Source organism: Callithrix jacchus, chromosome 10 (genome assembly GCF_049354715.1).
Source record: "Callithrix jacchus isolate 240 chromosome 10, calJac240_pri, whole genome shotgun sequence".
NCBI lineage: Eukaryota > Metazoa > Chordata > Mammalia > Primates > Cebidae > Callithrix > Callithrix jacchus.
This window is the reverse complement of record NC_133511.1, coordinates 5191638-5212047: the sequence shown is the minus strand read 5'-3', so window position 1 is coordinate 5212047 and position 20410 is coordinate 5191638. Positions and strand designations below refer to the sequence as shown.

Here is a 20410-nt window from a genome sequence, read left to right as displayed (position 1 = left end):
CCCTACCCAGGGGCACTGGGCAGGACTTACACTAAAGAGGAGCTGGTGTGTTTCTGTCACTCTGGAAGAATTACACCACTCTCCTTGCTCTCACTCTAGAGCAGAGGTTCAAATGTTTTGTCATGGTAAAGAGCTCTCTATAAAGCAACTCCAAAGCTCTCTATAAAGCAACTAACTTAATTGGTAGCTGACTGTTGGGAAGTTCAAGCTGAGAGTTGTTTAGAAATAAAGGCAATTTTGGTGATAAAAAACTATGAGCAACATGCTAAAATATAGACAAAAAGCTTTACCAGAGAGAATCAGATGAAGAGATAACTAACAATATTCCTCCTGTGTTTAGAACAAACCACAAAGACTTGCCTCAAAAACCAGCTCTGCAATGGGTCTTGGTTTAATTGGATCAGACTGTGGGAGCAATTTATACTTTACGGTATCATGAAAATCAACAGACCAATCAGCCTGTCATTAGAAGAGACTAAAATCTGAGTGTGATATATGCAGAGGCAGACAGCTTAACAGAGAGAGCAGAAAGATAGTCCACTAGAATTCTGATAAAATCACTGCTATTCTAAGGTGATTGTCTTCTGCCTGAGGCTATGCCCTCTGAGAACATCTATGGCTTCACCTTGAATGAGAAACAGACTTTACAAAAATAGTACAGCCAAGTCAATAAACAAGAAAGCAACAAAGTTGAAATTTATAAATATCTCAGTGTATCTACTAAGAAGTGAATACACTACTTGTGGAACTGAAAAAGATAACTATTTTCAAATTTACATAGTTATTCGAAAGCATGTTGAAGTAAAGTTGAAAATATTCATGCTTACATGACTGATAAAGAAAAAAAGATACAAGCCAGACTTTTGGCTGAATATCTAGGAGCATTGTATATATATATATATATGTATATACACACATATATACCTATATATATACACATATATATATGTGTGTGTGTATGTATATATATATATATATATATATATATATATACATGATAAATTGGTTGAATTTGCCTCTAGAAAAAGTTCTCAGCAATATTGAAGTAATGATATATCTTGGACCAACTCTAAGACTGTATGTGATATTTTCTGGATCTGCCAGAATATTTGAGAACCACACAGAGGCACAATATAGGAATGCAGACTAAATGTTGTTAAAGTAATTGTTTTAATGTATAGAAAAATATAAGCTCACTAGGAGCAGTAAGGAAAATAACAGAAACTCCTTCCAGAATCATTCAAGAAAAACCATTAAATTTGTGCTATTCACAATTATTTGGAATAAATTATTGCTTACTATAATTGCTATGTTAGCAATCGCTTATAAAAAACAGATCTAGAGTATGCTATTTTATTTTTACTATGATAAAATTTATTTGATTTGTTAATCAAAATAACTGCATGTGAAATATTCAATATATGTAGCAAAATAAGGAAAACAAAATAAAAATTAAAAATTTTACACGATTATGAAAGAAAATAGTCACATACAAATAATACTGAAATTAATGTCTACGGAATTTATATTCTGGCCAATATAAGTTAAGGTGTGTCCCTGATGAAAAAATAAGCAAATACATGAATGATAGAAACAGAATAAAAACTATTCTGACTCAGAATCTCATGTTCTTTTTTCCTTTTTGTGTGTGTATGTGTAAGAAGAGGTCTTATTGCTAACCTCTTGGAATACTGTTGTTACCTGGTTAGAAAATACAGTATTAAACATCTGATTTATATGGAAGTATAAGTTCACATGCTAGGTCACATTTACTCTTCTTCAAAATTAGGAATTATCAAAAATGTTTTAAAAGTCTTTGAACCTTTCAAAAACAAGTTGAACATCTCTCTGTTTCATAAATAGAACAGAAAACTCAAATTAAGAAGGGGTTAAAGTTGATGAGATGAAGTTCTCTGGGGAGGAAAGCAGAAGAGGATCCAGGAATTGAAACTTTAAAGGAAAAGAGAATGAAATCACCTTATAAATTGTAAAGTGACCAGAACTAGTCTATGAAAATGGATAGGGTTGTGACCCATATTTAGTTGTTGCTCAGGAGGACAAGATTAATCAGAAATAGCCAAGTGACCAGGACCTAGGCTGAGACATCAATGTACAGGAACTGCCAATACATGACTTGATTCTGAATGCTACAGTCATATGCGTAAGGGAGAAGTAATCAGAATCTATCAATCAGAACAAAAGGAATGAAGAAAACGAGACCACAAAGGCAGAATAAAAAGAACACAAAAATTTTCCATAAATTCCTTCTTCTACTAACAAGGATCTCAAATTATAAAAAGCATTAACTAATTAAGAAAGCTAATTTACTCGACATAAGATTTTGCCATCTTCAATCTTCATACAATCAAGAAAATATAAAAAACAAACTATAAAAAGCATATACAACAGTATTATAGATAAAGGGAAGAAAAAAATCCATAAAAGTTAATAAATTACTACAAAGAAAAATTAATACAATAATAAAGAATAGTTGAAGATTAAAATAACTAATTATAAATAACAGAAATTTAAAATTTTTATTAAAATAGAAAAAAAGAGACAAGATAAATTCTAGACTTTCCAAAAATAAAGAATAATTATTTCAAAATGATCTCAGAATTCACCCCTAAATCAGTATACCACCATATGGGGGTTGTTATAATAAAAAAGATGCTACAATGTTCCATTTAAGAGAAAAATGTCAAAGCATATCTTTAAAGAAACAAAACAAATATAGTAGAAAGCATAAGGGAGTTTCTACCTTTAAAAACATGACAGTGAATTTTCCTGAAATAAAGAACAAATAATTCTTATATAGTTTTAAAGTGCCAAATTGGAAAAGTAAAATTATCTGCATAAGTTTACGTAAATATATAGTAAAACCAAGTGATATCAAATACATAAAAGAAAAAAAATTAAACCAACTGATCAAAGAATGGCAAATTATTCACAATGGAATGTTAATTATCTTGACAGCAACAATATCTCATTAGCAATAGTAGTTGACTAAAAGATTGTGATTTACTAAAACATGTATTTGGTCTCTGCCCTCAGTTTCTAACACAGAGCTTCTGAAACACTTGTAATTTTCTAAATAATAAAGTGATAGAAGCATGTTTTGTTATAACATGAGGTCTCAATCCTTGGTTCCTGTTATAAGAACTTCTAAGAACCTTGAAATCTTCAGAATAATGAGTATCTTTGGTATGTGAATGAGATGACTGGCAGTTAGGAGTCACTAGACAGCTTTCCAGTTTAAAAGAACAAGGCATGATTAGAGAATTGGCACTGCCCGCCCCCACCCTTTAACATTTGGGGAGAAGACAGGGGTTGGAGATTGAGTCATTATCAATTATTTATCAATAATGCTTATGTAATGGAGCATCTATAAAAACACTAGCAAAGGGGTTGGGGAGCTTCCAGGTTGGTGAACACACAAACCTGCCAGGAGAGTGACTCCACCCAACTCCACTAGGACAGAGTGTCCTGAATTCAGGACCCTTCTGGATCTTACCTTATGTACCTCCTGATTTTGCTGCTCATCTGTATCTTTATAAACCAGTAATAGTAAGTAAAGTGTTTCTCTGATTTCTGTCAGCTGCTTTATGAAATTATTGAACCTAAGAATGGGTTCATGGGAACCCCCAATTCATACACAAATTAGAAGTGTAGGTAGCCTAAGATATCATCACTATTTGCAATTGGCCTCAATCTTACAGGACTAAGCCCCTTTGTGAGGTCCATCCTGTTATAATTCCACATAGCTTGTGTCAGAATTGAATAAAATTGTAAGACACTCAGAATTGCTTGGTGCAGACTATCTGCACATTTGGTGTAACTGACAATCCATCATTTTAAAAATTGAGAACAGAATAACACGTTTAAACTGCTCCACAAACTAAGTCAGTTTCTACACAGATATCTTTCCTGAAATTGTAATAACTTACCCTGAGCTAGCGTCACTGACTCCTTCTTAGCTGTAAACTCCAGCCTAGCTTCCCCTTCCCTACCACAGCCCCTCTGAGTGCATAACTGGGTCATGCTGCACTTAGGAGCATTGAAGCATACTGTTCTTAACACTTGTACCCATTGTAACCGCATCCTGCTTGGCATACCCCCCTTGCTATTGCAAAAAAAATTTTTCCCTTTGGTCATTGTATAGCAGAAGCCTGATCACTCTCCTTCTTGGTAATTGTATGGAAAACACCTGTGCCCACAGCCCCTTCCTCTAACCTGCTTTTCTGCTTCTGTAAAATTCCACTTCAGCTAGGTACCCCCTCCCCTACCTAAATCAAGGTATAAGAGATAATCAAGCCCCTTCCTCGGGACCCAGAGAACTTTGAGGATTAGCCGTCTCTCAGTCGCTGGCTGTAAAAGGACTCTTGATTTGAAACTCAGTGTGTGGCGCATTCCTTCTAACTGGCTCGGTTACTACAAAATAAATAATAAAATGTGTATTTCGGTCAGTAAAAATGTAAAGAAATAAGGAGGGGGGAAATGCAAATATTAATAAAGACCCCAGATAATGCTAAAATATCTTGATAAAATAAATCTTCTTTTGGGTCTTTTGGTTATAAAACATAAATAATTAAATCAAGGCTGTTTTTTGGGAAACCTATAGATAAAATGTTAGCCACTGTGTCATATAAATATAAAGAGATATAATTAAATGTAATTAAAGTTCTGGTCCTATTTTGTTAGATGATACAGATACTGAGAAATTTTAGACTTAGTTAAAACAAAGAAAGAGAAAAAAATTACACTAACCAAAATGAAGCTAGCATCATAGCTTTAATTTCACAAAGATAAACATTAAAGTAAAAATATGAGGACAAAAATTGAAATCACACAAATAAAATACTCCATTATGATAATATAAAATTTATAAACGTGAATCAAGCAATAAAAATTAATAATTTCACAATCATGAGATATTTTAAAGTATTCTTTCCAAAAATTGTCATATTAAGACAGCAAAAATATACTGAGTATAGATGAATTAAACACTATAATGAAAGACTAAGTTGTCACTAGAGGGACATTGCAGGTGTCCAATTCGGTTATCGTAAAGGGAAAACAAAACAAACCATTGAAAAGAAATATGCCAAATGGTCAAATAGAGATAAAACACGATGAAAATAACAAGAAAAAGATATATAAATACAATGAATAGAACAGACATTTTGAGGAACCACCACATTGTTCCACAGCAGCTGTGCCATTTAACATTCCCACCTGCAATGTATGAGGTTTCCAATTTCTCCATTACCTTGACAACACTTCTTAATTTCTATTTTTTGATATCCTAGTAGGTATGAAGAGGTATATCATTGTGGTTTTAATTTGCATTTTCCTAATGCCTAATAATGTCAAGTATTTTTAATGGGATTTTTTGACATTAGTGTATCTTCTTTGGAGAAATGTCTAAGTTTTTTGCTGATTTTTTGATTGAGTTGCCTTTTTATTGTTGAGTTTTATGAGCTCTTAATGTGTTCTGAATATTAAACCCTGAAAAGGCAAATAATTTGCAAATATGTTCTGCCATTCTATAGTCTTTTGACTTTCTTGGTTGTGAATCCTGATATATCGGATGCTATTTTAGTATATATGGCTTTCTGGAGAAACTTGTCATAGCCATTCAAGGTGTTTACATCTAGCTGGTACTATAATTGTTCTTCAGTAAATAGGCCATTCCACTATTCTATCAAGACAGCTGGTTTCGGTTGATGGACAATATATAACACCAGTGAACTCCACGACCATTGTTTCACTTCGTTTGCTGTGAAGTGAGTCACTTGGGCAAAGCTATGTTGTGTAGAGTACGATGACAGTGAATACATTCACCCGTGTTGATTTTGTCATATGCACTGTTTGCAGGGAAGGCCAAATCCATAGCCAGAGTCTTTTCCAGGAAGTACAACATAGTTTTCCTTCCATAATAAAAATGATTCCATGTAACCAGCCACCAGGTAGCTGGCTGATCACCCTGGAGAATGTTGTGATTTTGGAGACTCATTGTTGAACTCAGCTTCTCGCATATTAAGCTCTCAGCAGTGGCTGTAACCAGAGTGAGCTAAGTGAGTGTAAGTCCATGTTGCTGATCTCATGTAGAGTCTCCATCCTTGCCACCACTGCCACTTTGTTCTGGAGCGATTGGGCAATGACAGGAGTGGTTGGAAAAGGAGACTGGATTGTATCCACTGAAGGGGGTCATCATTTTCACTTTATTTTTAAAATCCTCCACTGCTGAGGTCACACTTTGGTGAGCATTCACATGAAAAGGGAGGACTTACTTCTGTCATTTTGCTGATTGTTATCAAGATGTCTAATAACTTTTTGTTCATCTTTTCTGTATTATTGTTTTCTTTTGTGTTTAATTGAATTATTGGTAGTGACACATTTTGATTCCCTTTTCATTCCTTTTTGTGTATTTATTAATATATTTTTATGGCTACCACTGGATTATAGTTAACATACTAAATTTATAACATCTAGTTCAAATTGATACAAACTTAACTTGAATAATATATAGAAATCTGGTCCTTTACAGCTTCATCTCCTGGTCTCTCTTTATGTTGTCATTGTGATAGATTATATAATTGTATGTTGTATGCCCAATAATATAAATTTATAATTTCTATTCGTTTATCTTTTAATTTCTATGGCAAATAAAAAGTAAAATTCTAAACAAAATAAAATATATTGGCTTCTATATTTGACTGCGTCTTTGTCATTACCAGAGATACTTGTTTAAACAGTTTTGAATTACTGCCTGTTGTCTTTTTTATTTTGTCCTTAATGAATTCCTTTAGCATTTCTTGTAGGGCAGATCTAGTACTAATAAACACACTCAGCCTTTGGTTTTTGGAAATGTCTTAAGGTCTTCTTATTTTTGAAGGACAATTTGCCAGATGTAAAATTCTTAGTCAATAGTTTTCTTTTAGCACTTTGTCATTCCACTACGTTTTAGCTTTCACGATTTCTGAAGAAAAACTGGCTACTGATTATACTCTGGATCTCTTAAATGCATGATTATTTACATTTCTTTGCTGCTTATGAGAGTTTGCCTTTGACTTTTAACAGCTTGATTATAATTTGTTTTGGTGTGTGTCTTTTTTAAGGGTTTTAAACTTAAAATTAATTGAGCTTCTTATATTTGTGGATGCATATCTTTAATCAAGTTTAGAATATTTTCAGCCATTATTCTTTGAAATATTATTTCTGCCTTTTTGTTCCTCTTCTTTTACTGGTACTCAATAATGTATGTTTGTCTGCTTGATGGTGTCCTACATGTCACTTAAGCTTTGTTCACTTTTCTTCATGTTTTCTTTATGCTCTTCAAATTTAATAATCTCAGCTGTAATATTTTCAGGTGTGCTTATTCTTTCTCCTTTGTGCTAAAATCTGCTGCTGAGGTTCCATTAGTACATTTTTGTACCACTGGTATTTTTAGCATCGGAATTTTCATTTGGCACTTGTAAATAATTGATTTTTATATCTATTGATATTCTCATTTTTTATTCATTATTCTTGTTTTATTTAGTTATTTATCTATGTTTTCCTTTAGCTTCTTGTCCTTATTTAAAATATTTTTATATAAATATAATAATATTTATTAAATATTTGTATTTAAATAAAAATTTAATTTTTTAAAATTTAAATATAAAAAATTTTAAATTAAAAAATTTTAAATTTAAATATTTTAATATTTTAAAAAATATTTTTATTTAAATAAAATATATTTAAATTTTTTATTTAAATATAAAAAATATTTTAAAATATTTTTAAAATCTCTGTGAAGTTTGATGTCAATATTTTATCAGGGATAAAAGGAGGATAAATATATTTTTTCCTATTATGACAGAAAATATGCTTTCTCTATTAAAAATATACATAAACATGGTAAAATTAATACAAAGGATAATCAAATGGATTGCTATTGTTCTCAAGAAAAGATACCAGAAATTATGTCAAAATAAATAAATGTTTCAACTGATTTCCCACAGTCCATTAAACAGCTGTCTAATAGTTTCTGTTTATTTATAGACCTGTGTCAACAATAACAACAAGAAGTCCAAGCATAATCAGTCTTCCTAATCCCTTACCAGCAAAAAAAGCCTTTGACTAGATGTATAAGAAGAATGCATGCTTACTGATCATGAATGATTTTTTTGCACATTGCCTGTTTATTTATTTACTAATCTTTTTGATTTGGCATACTAGAACCCAAATTCCTTCATGATAATTAAAATTTTTATAATTTATTTTAGCAAAGTGAAACTTACTGAAGATAAATACATTTGATATTTCTCTGGAGGAGGAATAGAAGATCTTCAGAAAGTCAGGAGTACTTTACTTTCAAGAATAAATGTTAAAAATAGTTTTGTGCCTGGTTTAGAGAAAGATTCACATAGTTTGGTTTATCTATTTCTCTGCCGGTGTTATTGCTATTTTATATTTTTCTAGGCATGAAAGTCCAAACAAGAAAGTCTTTATTCTTAACCTTGCTTTCTCTGTATTGCACATTTTATGACTCTAATGTCAAATTAAACTAGCTGATGATTACATTGCTAATGGTAGATAACTGTGATTTTGGTCCTGATTGTAGCATCTCATTTTACTGATACACAAAATTTGTTTTCTAGGTGACTTATTTGTGCTATATTCCTGTGAGGGATGCTTCTTTGTGCTAGAATAATCTGAAGGTGTGACCAGTGGTTCTGGTAACATGATCCTTTATTATAATTTAATTAATTCCTAGGATTTTAATGCAGTCAGGTGCTTCCAGATGAACATTTTGAGTTCTTCCATTGCTCCACTGACTTAACTCAGGTTCTGCAATACTGTCCCCACTTTTCTTACTGGGTTTTTCTCACCTCAGTTTCTTATTTAAAATATGGCATTGGAACCCTTTTGTTAATATCCACCTACCAAAAAAAAAAAATCATGAACGACATTCTCTGGAACTTATACTCTATTATCTTTCTCTTTATTTAGTATGGTCGGGTGTGTGTGTGTGTTAATACCAATTATTACCAAAAAATGTGTCATTTTACTAAATTTCAAATAAATTCTTAATAAAAACACATGTGGCAGCACTGCAAATTAGAATTATTCAACTTTCACTATATAATTACTACCTCTGAGAATTGAAAAGAAGCAAAACTTTAACAAATTTATGCTCTAATTAACATTAAATATTATGCTCTGATGGTGTAACATGAATACTCTCATAACAGATTTTGTTTACATCACTGGCAGATGTTTGCATTTACTTAGATGCAATTTATAATAGCATGTTGTGGTGAAGTCCAAAGTTCATTTCTCTGTTATTTTATAATAAACTATAATGTAATTTCACATATATATATTTTAAAACAAAATATTCTTAAATCTGGTGGCCTATTATCTTTTTTCTGTTACATTTAGATACAAAGTAATATTCTTTGACAGTAGAAGGTGTTGTATTCAAATGTTCATTTAAATACAAGAATCTCCTGTCTATATACCCTTTCTTAGAAAGGAAATTCAGTGTTGTAAAGGGTGGTCCATCCAAATCATATGAAAGATCAAATGGTCAGGATCTTTTATTTTGTTTTTATTTTCTTTCACACTAAAATATTTCAATTACTCCAATCCGTTCATATGCATCACCCTTTCTACATCTTTACACCTTGGTAGCTGCATATTTTATTTTAAAGTTCTGGGGTAAATGTGCAGAAATGCAGGATGTGCAGCTTTGTTTCCCAGGTAAACATGTGCCATGGTGGTTTGCTTCACCTATGGATCCATCACCTAAGTAAGCCCAGCATGCATTAGCTATTTTTCCTGATGCTCTCCCTCCCACTCCCCATCTCCCCAACAACAGACCCCAGTGTCTGTTGTTCCCCTCACTGTGTCCATGTGTTCTCATAATATAGCTCCCATTCATAAGTGAGAATGTGTGGTGTTTGGTTTTCTGTTCTTACATTAGTTTGTTAAGAAAACTGGCTTCCAGCTCCATACATGTCCCTGCAAAGGACATGCTCTTATTCAATTTTATGGATGCATAGTATTCCATGGTGTATATGTACCACATTTTCTTTATCCAGTCTATCAATGATGGGCATTTGCATTGATTTCATGTATTTGCTATTGTGAACAAGCCACAATAAACATGTATGTGCGTGTGTCTTTATAATATAATAATTTATATTCCATTGAGTATAGACCCAGGAATGGGATTGCTAGGCCAAATGGTATTTCTGGCTGTAGGTCTTTGAGGAATCGTCACACCACCTTCAACAATGGTTGAACTAATTTTCATTCCCACCAACAGTGTAAAAGTGTTCCTTTTTCTCTGCAGCCTCACTACATTTGTTGTTTCTTGCCTTTTTGATAATTGCCATTCAGATTGGCATGAGATAATATTTTATTGTGGTTTTGATTTCCATTTCTCTAGTAATCAGTGATGTTGAGCTCTTTTTTTTACATGCTTGTTGGCTGCAGAATGTCTTCTTTTGAGGAGTGTCTGTTCATGTCCTTTGCCCACTTTCTAATGGTGTTGTTTGTTTCTTTCCTGTAAATTTGTTTAAGTTCTTTGTAGGCTCTGAATATTAGACCTTAGTCAGATGGATAGGTTGTAAAATTTTCTTCCAGTCTGTATGTTGTCAGTTTTCTCTGAAAATAGTTTATTTTGCTCTGCAGAAGCTCTTTAGTTTAACTAGATCCCAATTGTCAATATTTGCTTTTGTTGAAATTGCTTTTGACATTTTTGTCATGAAATCTTTGCCCATACCTATGTCCTAAATGGTATTGCCTAGATTTTCTTCTAGAGTTTTTATAGTTTTTGGTTTTACATTTAAGTTTTTAATCCATCTTGAGTTGATTTTTTGTGTAAGATGTAAGCAAGGGGTCTAGGTTCAATTTTCTGCATGTATCTAGCCTGTTCTCCCAACACCATTTATTGAATAGGAAATCCTTTCCCCATTGCTTGTTTTGTTAGGTTTGTCAAAGACAAGATGGTTGTACATATGCAGTCTTATTTCTGAATTCTTTATTCTGTTCCATTGATCTATATTCCTGTTTTTGTGCCAGTACGATGCTGTTTTGGTTACTGTAGCTTTGTAGTATAGTTTGAAGTCATGTACCATGATGCCTCCAGCTTTGCTCTTTTTGCTTAGAATTGTTCTGGCTATACAAGCTCTTTTTTGTTTCCATATATATTTAAAATAGTTTTTTCTAATTCTGTGAAGAATGTCAATTATAGTTTGATGGAAATAGCATTAAATCCATAAATTTCTTTGTGCAGTATGGCCATTTTCATAATATTGATTCTTCCTATCCATGAACATGAAATGTTTTTCCATTTGTTTGTATTCTCTCTGATTTCCTTGAGCAGTGGTTTGTATCTCCTTGAAGAGTTTCTTCACTTCCCTTACTGGCTGTTTTCCTAGGTATTATTCCCTTTGTAGCAATTGGAAAGGGTATTCATATGTGATTTAGCTGTCTGCTTGTCTGTTGTTGGTGTATAGGAATGCTTGTGATTTTTGCACACTGATTTTGTATCTTGAGGCTTTGCTGAAGTTGCTTATTAGCTTAAGAAGCTTTTTTTTTTTAAATTTTTTATTGGATTTTAGGTTTTGGGGTACATGAGCAGAGCATGCAAGACAGTTGCGTAGGAACACACATGGCAGTGTGCTTTTCTTTCCTTCTCCCCTTCACCCACATTTGGCATTTCTCCCCAGGCTATCCCTCCCCACCTCCCCCTCCCACTGGCCCTCCCCTTTTCCCCCCAATAGACCCCAGTGTTTAGTACTCCCCTTTCTGTGTCCATGTGTTCTCATTTTTCATCACCCGCCTATGAGTGAGAATATGCGGTGTTTCATTTTCTGTTCTTGTGTCAGTTTGCTGAGGATGACGTTCTCCAGATTCATCCATGTCCCTACAAACGACACAAACTCATCATTTCTGATTGCTGCATAATATTCCATGGTGTATATGTGCCACATTTTTCCAATCCAGTCTATTATCAATGGGCATTTGGGTTGATTCCAGGTCTTTGCTATTGTAAACAGTGCTGCAATGAACATTCGTGTACATGTGTCCTTATAGTAGAACGATTTATAGTCTTTTGGATATATACCCAGTAATGGGATTGCTGGGTCAAATGGAATTTCTATTTCTAAGGCCTTGAGGAATCTCCACACTGTCTTCCACAATGGTTGAACTAATTTACACTCCCACCAACAGTGTAAAAGTGTTCCTTTTTCTCCACATCCTCTCCAGCATCTGTTGTCTCCAGATTTTTTAATGATCACCATTCTAACTGGCGTGAGATGGTATCTCAATGTGGTTTTGATTTGCATCTCTTTGATGACCAGTGACGATGAGCATTTTTTCATATGATTGTTGGCCTCATATATGTCTTCTTTCATCAAGTGTCTGTTCATATCCTTTGCCCACTTTTGAATGGGCTTGTTTGTTTTTTTCCTGTAAATCTGTTTGAGTTATTTGTAAATTCTGGATATCAGCCCTTTGTCAGATGGGTAGACTGCAAAAATTTTTTCCCATTCTGTTGGTTGCCGATCCACTCTAGTGACTGTTTGTATGAGACAATGGCGTTTTCTAGATATGAGATCATGTCACCTGCAAACAGAGACAGTTTGACATCTTCTCTTTCCATTTTAATACTATTTATTTCTCTTGCCTGACTGCCCTGACCAGAACTTCCAATACTATGTTTAATAGGAATAGTGAGAGAGGGCATCCTTGTCCTGAGGTGGTGATTTTCAAGGGGAATTAATGCTTTCATCTTTTGCGCATTCAGTATGTCATTATTATTTTGAGACATATTCCTTCAATTCTAGGTTATTGATATTTTTAACATGAAGGGATGTTAACTTTTATTGAAGGCATTTTCTGCATTTATTGAGATAATCATTTGGCTTTTGTCTTTAATTCTGCTTATGTGATGAATTACCTTTATGCATTTGCATATATTGGACCAGCCTAGCATCCTGGGGATGAAGCCAAATTGATTGTGGTGGATAAGCTTTTTGATGTGCTGCTGGATTTGGTTTGCCAGTATTTTACTGAGGACTTTTGCATCGATGTTTATTAGGGATATAGGCCTTAAGTTTTCTTGTTTTGTTGTAACTTTGCCAGATTTTTTTTTTTATCAGAATGATCCTGGCCTCATCAATTGAATTAGGGAGGAATCTCTCCTTTTTGATTGCTCAGAACAGTTTCAGAAGAAATGAAACCAGCTCCTCTTTGAACCTCTGGAAGAATTTAGCCTTAAATCCAACTGGCTCTGATAGGCTATTTATTACTGCCTCAATTTTAGAACTAATTATTTGTCTATTCAAGAATTTATCTTCTTCCTTTTTCAGTCTTGAGAGGGTGTATTGTCCAGGAATTTACCCCATTCTTCTAAGTTTTGTAGTTTATTTTTATAGAGATATTTATAGTATTCTCTGATGGTTTTTTTTTTTTTATTTCGGTAGGTCAGTGGTAATTTCCCCTTTATCATTTTTATCATGTTTATTTGATTCTTCTCTCTTTTCTTCTTTATTAATCTCGCTAGTGGTCTATTTTATTATTTTTTTCAAAAAACCAGCTCTATCATGTCCCTGTCTCCTTCAGTTCCACTCTGATCTTGGTTATTTCTTGTCTTCTGCTGGCTTTGAGGTTTGTTTGTTCTTGGTTTTCTAATTATTTTAGCTGTGATGTTAGGGTGTCTATTTGAGATCTCTCTACCTATTTGATGTGAGCATTTAGTACTATAAATTTTCCTCTTAACAATGCTTTAGCTGTGTCCCAGGGATTCTGGTATGTTGTCTCTACATTCTCATTCATTTCAAAGAACTTCTTGACTTCTGCCTAAATTTCATTATTCACCCTGGACTCTTAGGAGCAGGCTGTTCAATATCCATGTGTTTATGTGAGTTTGAGTGAGTTTATTTATCTTGAGCTCCAATTTTATTGCTCTGTGGCTTGAGAGACTATTCATTATTATTTCAGTTCTTTTGCATTTGCTGAGGAGTGTTTACTTCCAGTTATGTGATAAATTTTAGATTAATTGCCATGCGGTGCCAAGAAGAACATATTATCTGTTGGTTTTTGGTGAAGAGTTCTGTGGATGTCTATCATATCTACTCAATCCAGAACTGAGTTAAAGTCTTGAATATCTTTGTTAATTTTCTGTCTCAATTATCTGTCTAATATTGACAGTGGAATGTTAGTCTCCCACTATTATTGTGCGGGAGTCTAAGTCTCTTTGTGAGTCTCTAAGAACTTGTTTTATGAATCTGGGTGCTCCTGTATTGTGTGTGTGTGTGTGTGTGTTTATATATATATATATATATGTATGTATATGTATATATACATACACATGTATATATGTGTGTGTGTGTGTGTGTGTATGTTAGCTCTTCTTGCTGAATCAAATCCTTTATCATTATGCAATATCCTTCTTTGTCTTTTTTGATCTTTGTTGGTTTAAAATCTGTTTTGTCAGAAACTAGGATTGTTAACCCTGCTTTTTTCTTCTTTCTGTTTGCTTGGTGAATTTTCTTCCATCTCTTTATTTTGAGCCTATTTGTATCTTTGCATGTGAGATGAATCTCCTGCATACAGCATACTGATGGGTCTTGACTCTATTCAGCTTGCCATTCTGTGTCTTTTGATTGTGGCATTTAGCTCATTTACATTTAAGATTAACATTGTTATATGTGAACTTGATCCTGTCATCATGATGCTGGTTCGTTATTTTGCACACTTGTTAATTAGTGGCGTCATAGCATCATTGGTCTGTGTGTTTCTGTTGTTTTTATAGAGGCTGGTAACAGTTTCTCGTTTCCACATTCAGTGCTTCTTTCAGGAGCTCTTGGAAGTGATGAATTCCCTCAGCATTTGCTTGCCCAAAAGGGACTTTATTTCTCCTTTTCTTATGAAGCTTACTTGGTTGTATAGGAAATTCTGGGTTGAAAATTCTTTTCTTTAAGAACATTAGATATTGGCCCCCAATCTCTTCTGGCTTGTAGGGTTTCCACTGAGAGTTCTGCTGTTAGTTTAATGGACTTCCTTTTGTAGGTGCCCTGGCCTTTCTCTCTGGCTGCCCTTAACATTTTTTTCCTTCATTTTGACCTTGGGAAATCTGACCATTATGTGTCTTGGGGTTGTTCTTCTCATAGAGTCTCTTACTGAGGTTCTCTGAATTCCCTGAATCAGAATGCTAACCTGTCTTACTAGGTTGGGGAAGTTCTGGATGACATCCTAAAGTATGTTTTTCAATCTAGTTCCACTATCGGTCTCTTTCAGGTACCCCAATCAGTCATGGGTTTTGTCTTTTACACAATCCCAACATTCTTGGATGTTTTGCTTGTTCCTTTTCATTCTTATTTTTCTAATCTTATCTACCTGTCTTATTTCAGCAAGATAATCTTCAAGCTCTGAGATTCTCTCCTCTGCTTGATCTGTTTGGCTATTGATAATTGTTGCATTGTGAAGTTCTTGTGTTGTGTTTTCAGCGCCACCAGGTAATTTAAATTCCTCTCTAAACTGGTTATTCTGGTTAGCAGATTGTGTAATGTTTTATCATGGTTCTAAGCTTCGTTGCATTGGGTTACAACATAATTCTTTAGCTCAGCAAAGTTTGTTATTACCTTTTTTGAAGCCTATTTCTGTCAGTTCATCCATCTCAGCCTCAACCCAGTTCTGTGTCCTTGCTGGAGAGGTGTTGCGATCATTTGAAAGAGAAGAAGCACTCTGGCTTTTGGAATTTTCAGGACTTTTGTGTTGATTATATTCTCATCTTCGTGGGTTTATTTTCTGATTTTTGAGGTTGCTCCGCCTGTCTTTGGTAGGGTCTCTTTTTGTTGATGTTGTTGCCTTCTGTTTGCTTGATTTTCTTTTAAAAGTCAGGCCCCTCTTCCGTAGGGCTGCTGTGGTTTGCTGGGATTCCACTTCAAACCCTATTCACATGGGTCCCTCCCACACTTGGAGGTATCGTCAGTGGAGGCTGCAGAATGGCAAAGATGGTTACCTGCTCCTTCCTCCGGGAGCTCTGTCCCAGAGGGCCATTTACCTGATGCCAGCCAGAACTCTCTTGTCTGAGGTGTCTGGCAATCCCTGTTGGGAAATCTCACCCAGTCAGGAGGCAGGGATCAGGGACCCACTTAAAGATGCAGTCTGGCTGCCCCTTGGCAGAGCAGGTGTGTTGCACTGAAGGGATTCCCACTCATCTGAACTGCCTAGATTTCCTCAGACTCAGGAGGTGGGAAATACTAAGTCCATGGAACCAGAGACTGTGGCTACCCCTCTCCCCAGGGGCTCCATCCCAAGGGATCAGAATTCTAACCATAAACTCCTGGCTGGTGGTGTTGCTGAAATTCCCATAGGGAGGCCCTGACCAGCAAAGAGGGATTGATCTGACTTCCACCTAAGGAAGAAGTCTGGCCAGGATCTGTTATAGCCACTGTGCTGTGCTGTGGGGAGTTCCTCCTGGTACAAACTGTCCAGTCTCTCTGACACAAGCGGGAGAAAAGGGCTGACTGGAGCAGCAATGATGGCAGCTGCCCCTCCCTCAGGGAACTCGGTCATCTTAGACCATCTCCAGCATGCTGCCACTGGCTACAACAAGAGTGGATGCCAAGAGTCTGCACAGTTCTGTGCAGGGGACCAAAGACCCTCGTGGCATGACCTCAGGAGGTTGCACAGATCCTTGGAAAATGTGTGATTTTCTTGGAGGGGTAGCATAATCACTTACTGCCTCCCTTGGCTTGGGATGAGGGTTCCCGTTACCCCTTGTGGCTCCAGAGTGGGCTGTCTCTCCACCTTGCTTTTCCTCGCCCTCTGTGGGTCACACCAACTGCCTAGTCAGTTCCAGTGAGAGAATCTGGAGACCTCAGCTAGCTGAAGATTCGGGGTTCACTTACCCTATTTGTTCTTCTCAGTGGGAGCTGCAGACCGGAGCTGCTTCTCATCAGCCATCTTGGCCCTTCCCAGCCAATAGTCCTTCTTTTAATAAACCTGGTTTGCAAACACACCTCTTAAAATTGACTATGATTTTGATAATACAAGTGAAACAAGAAAACAAAAATGCTACTTAATTTTGTAAGTAAAAGTAATAATGAAAAAGTTAATCCTGGCAATGTTACTTTTTATATAATAAAATGAACATTTAATTTCTGAACAGTTTCAAATTTAGAGAGAAATCTTGAAGTGCACAGAGAATTCCTGCGACCAACACCTAAATCCCGCTTTTATAAATGTTTTCCATTTGTATGGTACGTCTGTCACAATTAATGGATCAAGATCGTTAAATTATTAACTAAAGTCCAGATCTTGATTTTTTGGCGCCATAGTTAGAATAATTGTCCTTATATTACTCTTCTTAGATTTCTAAAAATGCCGCAAGTTAGGTGGACTGGGTGGCTTAAACAACAGGTGATTATTTTCTCACGTCTGGAATTTAGAAGTCCATGATGGCAGTGTCTGCAGATTCAGTATTTGGTGAGGGCTCCCTTCTGGGTTTAAAGACAGGCATCTCCTCACTGGATCCTCACATGGCCTTTCCTAGGTGCACGCATGCAGGGAAAGAGAGAGCAAAAGTGAGAACTTTTTATCTCTTCTCTTTCTTTCTTTCTTCTTTCTTTCTTTCTTTCTTTCTTTCCTTCTTTCTTTCCTTCTTTCTTTCCTTCTTTCCTTCCTTCCTTCCTTCCTTCCTTCCTTCCTTCCTTCCTTCCTTCCTTTCTTTCTTTCTTTCTTTCTTCTTTCTTTCTTTCTTTCTTTCGACGGAGTTTCGCTCTTGTGACCCATGCTGGAGTGCAATGGCGTGATCTCGGCTCACAGCAACCTCCGCCTCCTGGGTTCAGGCAATTTTCCTTCCTCAGCCTCCCGAGCAGCTGTTCTTTCTTTCTTTCTCTTTCTTTCTTTCTTTCTTTCTTTCTTTCTTTCTTTCTTTCTTTCTTTCTTTCTTCTCTCTTTCTTTTCTTTCTTTCTTTTTTTAGACGGAGTTTCGCTCTTGTGACCCAGGCTGGAGTGCAATGGCGTGATCTCGGCTCACAGCAACCTCCGCCTCCTGGGTTCAGGCAATTCTCCTTCCTCAGCCTCCCGAGCAGCTGGGATTACAGGCATGCGCCACCATGCCCAGCTAATTTTTGTATTTTTAGTAGAGACGGGGTTTCACCGTGTTGACCAGGATGGTCTCGATCTCTTCACCTCGTGATCCACCCGCCTCGGCCTCCCAAAGTGCTGGGATTACAGGCGTGAGCCACCGCACCCGGCCAATATCTCTTCTTAGATGACACTAATCTTACCAGATTATGCTCTGTTCTTAATGCCTCATGTTACTTTAAGTACTTCCTCAGAAGGCCCGTCTTCCAAACATACAGGGCAAGATTTCAACATCTGAAAATTGAAGGGAACAAATATGCGGTTCTGAATTCTCTGGGGAGCCCCACATAATCCCAGAGTTTCTTAAATGTGAAAGAGGAAGGCAGAAGGGGTTAGAGCGATGCAATGTGAGAACTCAACTCACGGTTTCTAGCTTGGAAGACAGAAGGAGGGTCACAAGCCATGGGGAGTTAGCATTCTCTAAAACCCAGAAAGGACAAGAAAAAAGATGATTCCCTAGAGTCTCTAGAAAAGAATGCGGCTTTGCCAAAATCATAATTTTAGTTCAGTTCAATGTATTTTGGACTTATGGATTACAGAATTATAAGAAAATAAATTCATGCTTTCTTAAGCCACTAAATTAATGGTTATTTCTTATAGCAGCCGTGGGAATAATATACTTATTTTTTAACCCAAAGGGTTTTTTCTGTTCCACCATGTATTATATTTAGTTGCCATGTCTGCAAACTTTTCTTCCTTTTCTCTTTTTGTTCACAAAGGTCAGGACTCCTTTCCATTTTCCCTCCTAGGCAATTTTGCCAATACTTATCTACCACATCTGATCCCATCTTGGTGCCTGATTTATGGAAGACATGAGCTAATCCAGTTATCCACCCTGTTTTTAAACATCCTTCCTCTCTCCCCACAGATAGTCAATCGCTAAGGACTAACTTATGGCAGGCTCTCTTGTTTTAAGTGATTATACTTATGCTCCAGATTCCAACTGAGAACACATGCTTACTTACAAACTTTTCCTTGTAAGGAAAGAATACCTTCCTTACGAATAAAGGATGCTCTCTCATACATCCTTTAGTTTCATTCTTCTGAGAGCACTCTGTCAATAAATCATAGGTATCAGAAACCCTGTCTTCAAGATTCCACATCTAGTGAATCTTATCTAAGTCAAAGCCCAGCCATGTTTCAGTGAGTAAAATAAAATGATCTTTGTTCTTGAGGATCTCAGAGTATACTGCAGAGGAAAACACAAAGAGATATTTTTAAGATATAAATCTAAAATCCTGATAAACCCGAACACACTTGTTTGGTTTCTAGTGTACTTCTTAGCGAGTACACTAGTGGCACTGTTTCAGGGAGACACATTTCAAAAGAGAAAAGAAATAGTATACTGCAAAGAGTGTCAAATAAAAGAAAAAGAGAACACTTAGGCAGAGATAGTTTTTGTCATTGTTAGGTAGAGTTTAAAAGTCCATGCAAACATCCAGAAAAAAGAAATGAGAAAGAAGATGGCCACAAATATTCTTGACCTGAAACATTGACTAGACCAATTCTAATGAGAGAACATTTGCTATCTGGTGTATAAGAAGAAAATGACATGGAGAGATACATTTATATTTGCTCAATGCGCTATACTTTTCATACTTGTTTGGTATTTTAATAATTTACTTAATAAATTTAGCCATTGATGCTTCTTAGTTTCAAGTTTAATTTTATTTGGCCAGAAGCTTTCATTATAAGACTTTCTAGATATTGGATACCCTCATGTTACCCAAAAAGGAGTCAAATGCTGACCACTGTGTCTCAGTGACTGTCAAGCGCACCCCTCTCCTTGTCTTTAGTTAAAAATTATCTCTATAGTATATCTTTAGCTTACAAATCATATTTTAGAAGTAGTTTTCAATGGTCGGTAACTCTATCTTTTGAAGATTTATTCTAAATACATTTCCTATGCTGTTAGTCAGTGAAAATGATCGTTAGAGCTTAATATCTACAACTCAATTTTTGCCATGTGAACATCAAACTGAATGTAAAACAAAGGCAAAACTAAACATTTCCTCAGAAACCAATTCTTACGATGACATAAAAGCTTTATATTTATCTCAATGTTAACATTCTAGAATCTGATCACCAGCTAATAATGAATGACAGCTAGTTATTGGGGAAGAATAGCTAATAACTTTTTCATGGAATACAAAATTTGCTTATTAATTCATTTGAGTTAATAGTGTATATATAGGCCGGGCGCGGTGGCTCACGCCTGTAATCCCAGCACTTTGGGAGGCCAAGGCAGGCG

At 35.5% G+C, this 20410-nt stretch overlaps 1 protein-coding gene across 2 annotated transcripts in view; it reads left to right on the top strand.

Moving 5' to 3' along the window:
• LOC118145584 (uncharacterized) overlaps positions 1–20410 on the top strand; it is a 440827-nt gene that overhangs the window by 242106 nt on the left and 178311 nt on the right. The gene's annotated exons all lie outside the window — the stretch shown is intronic.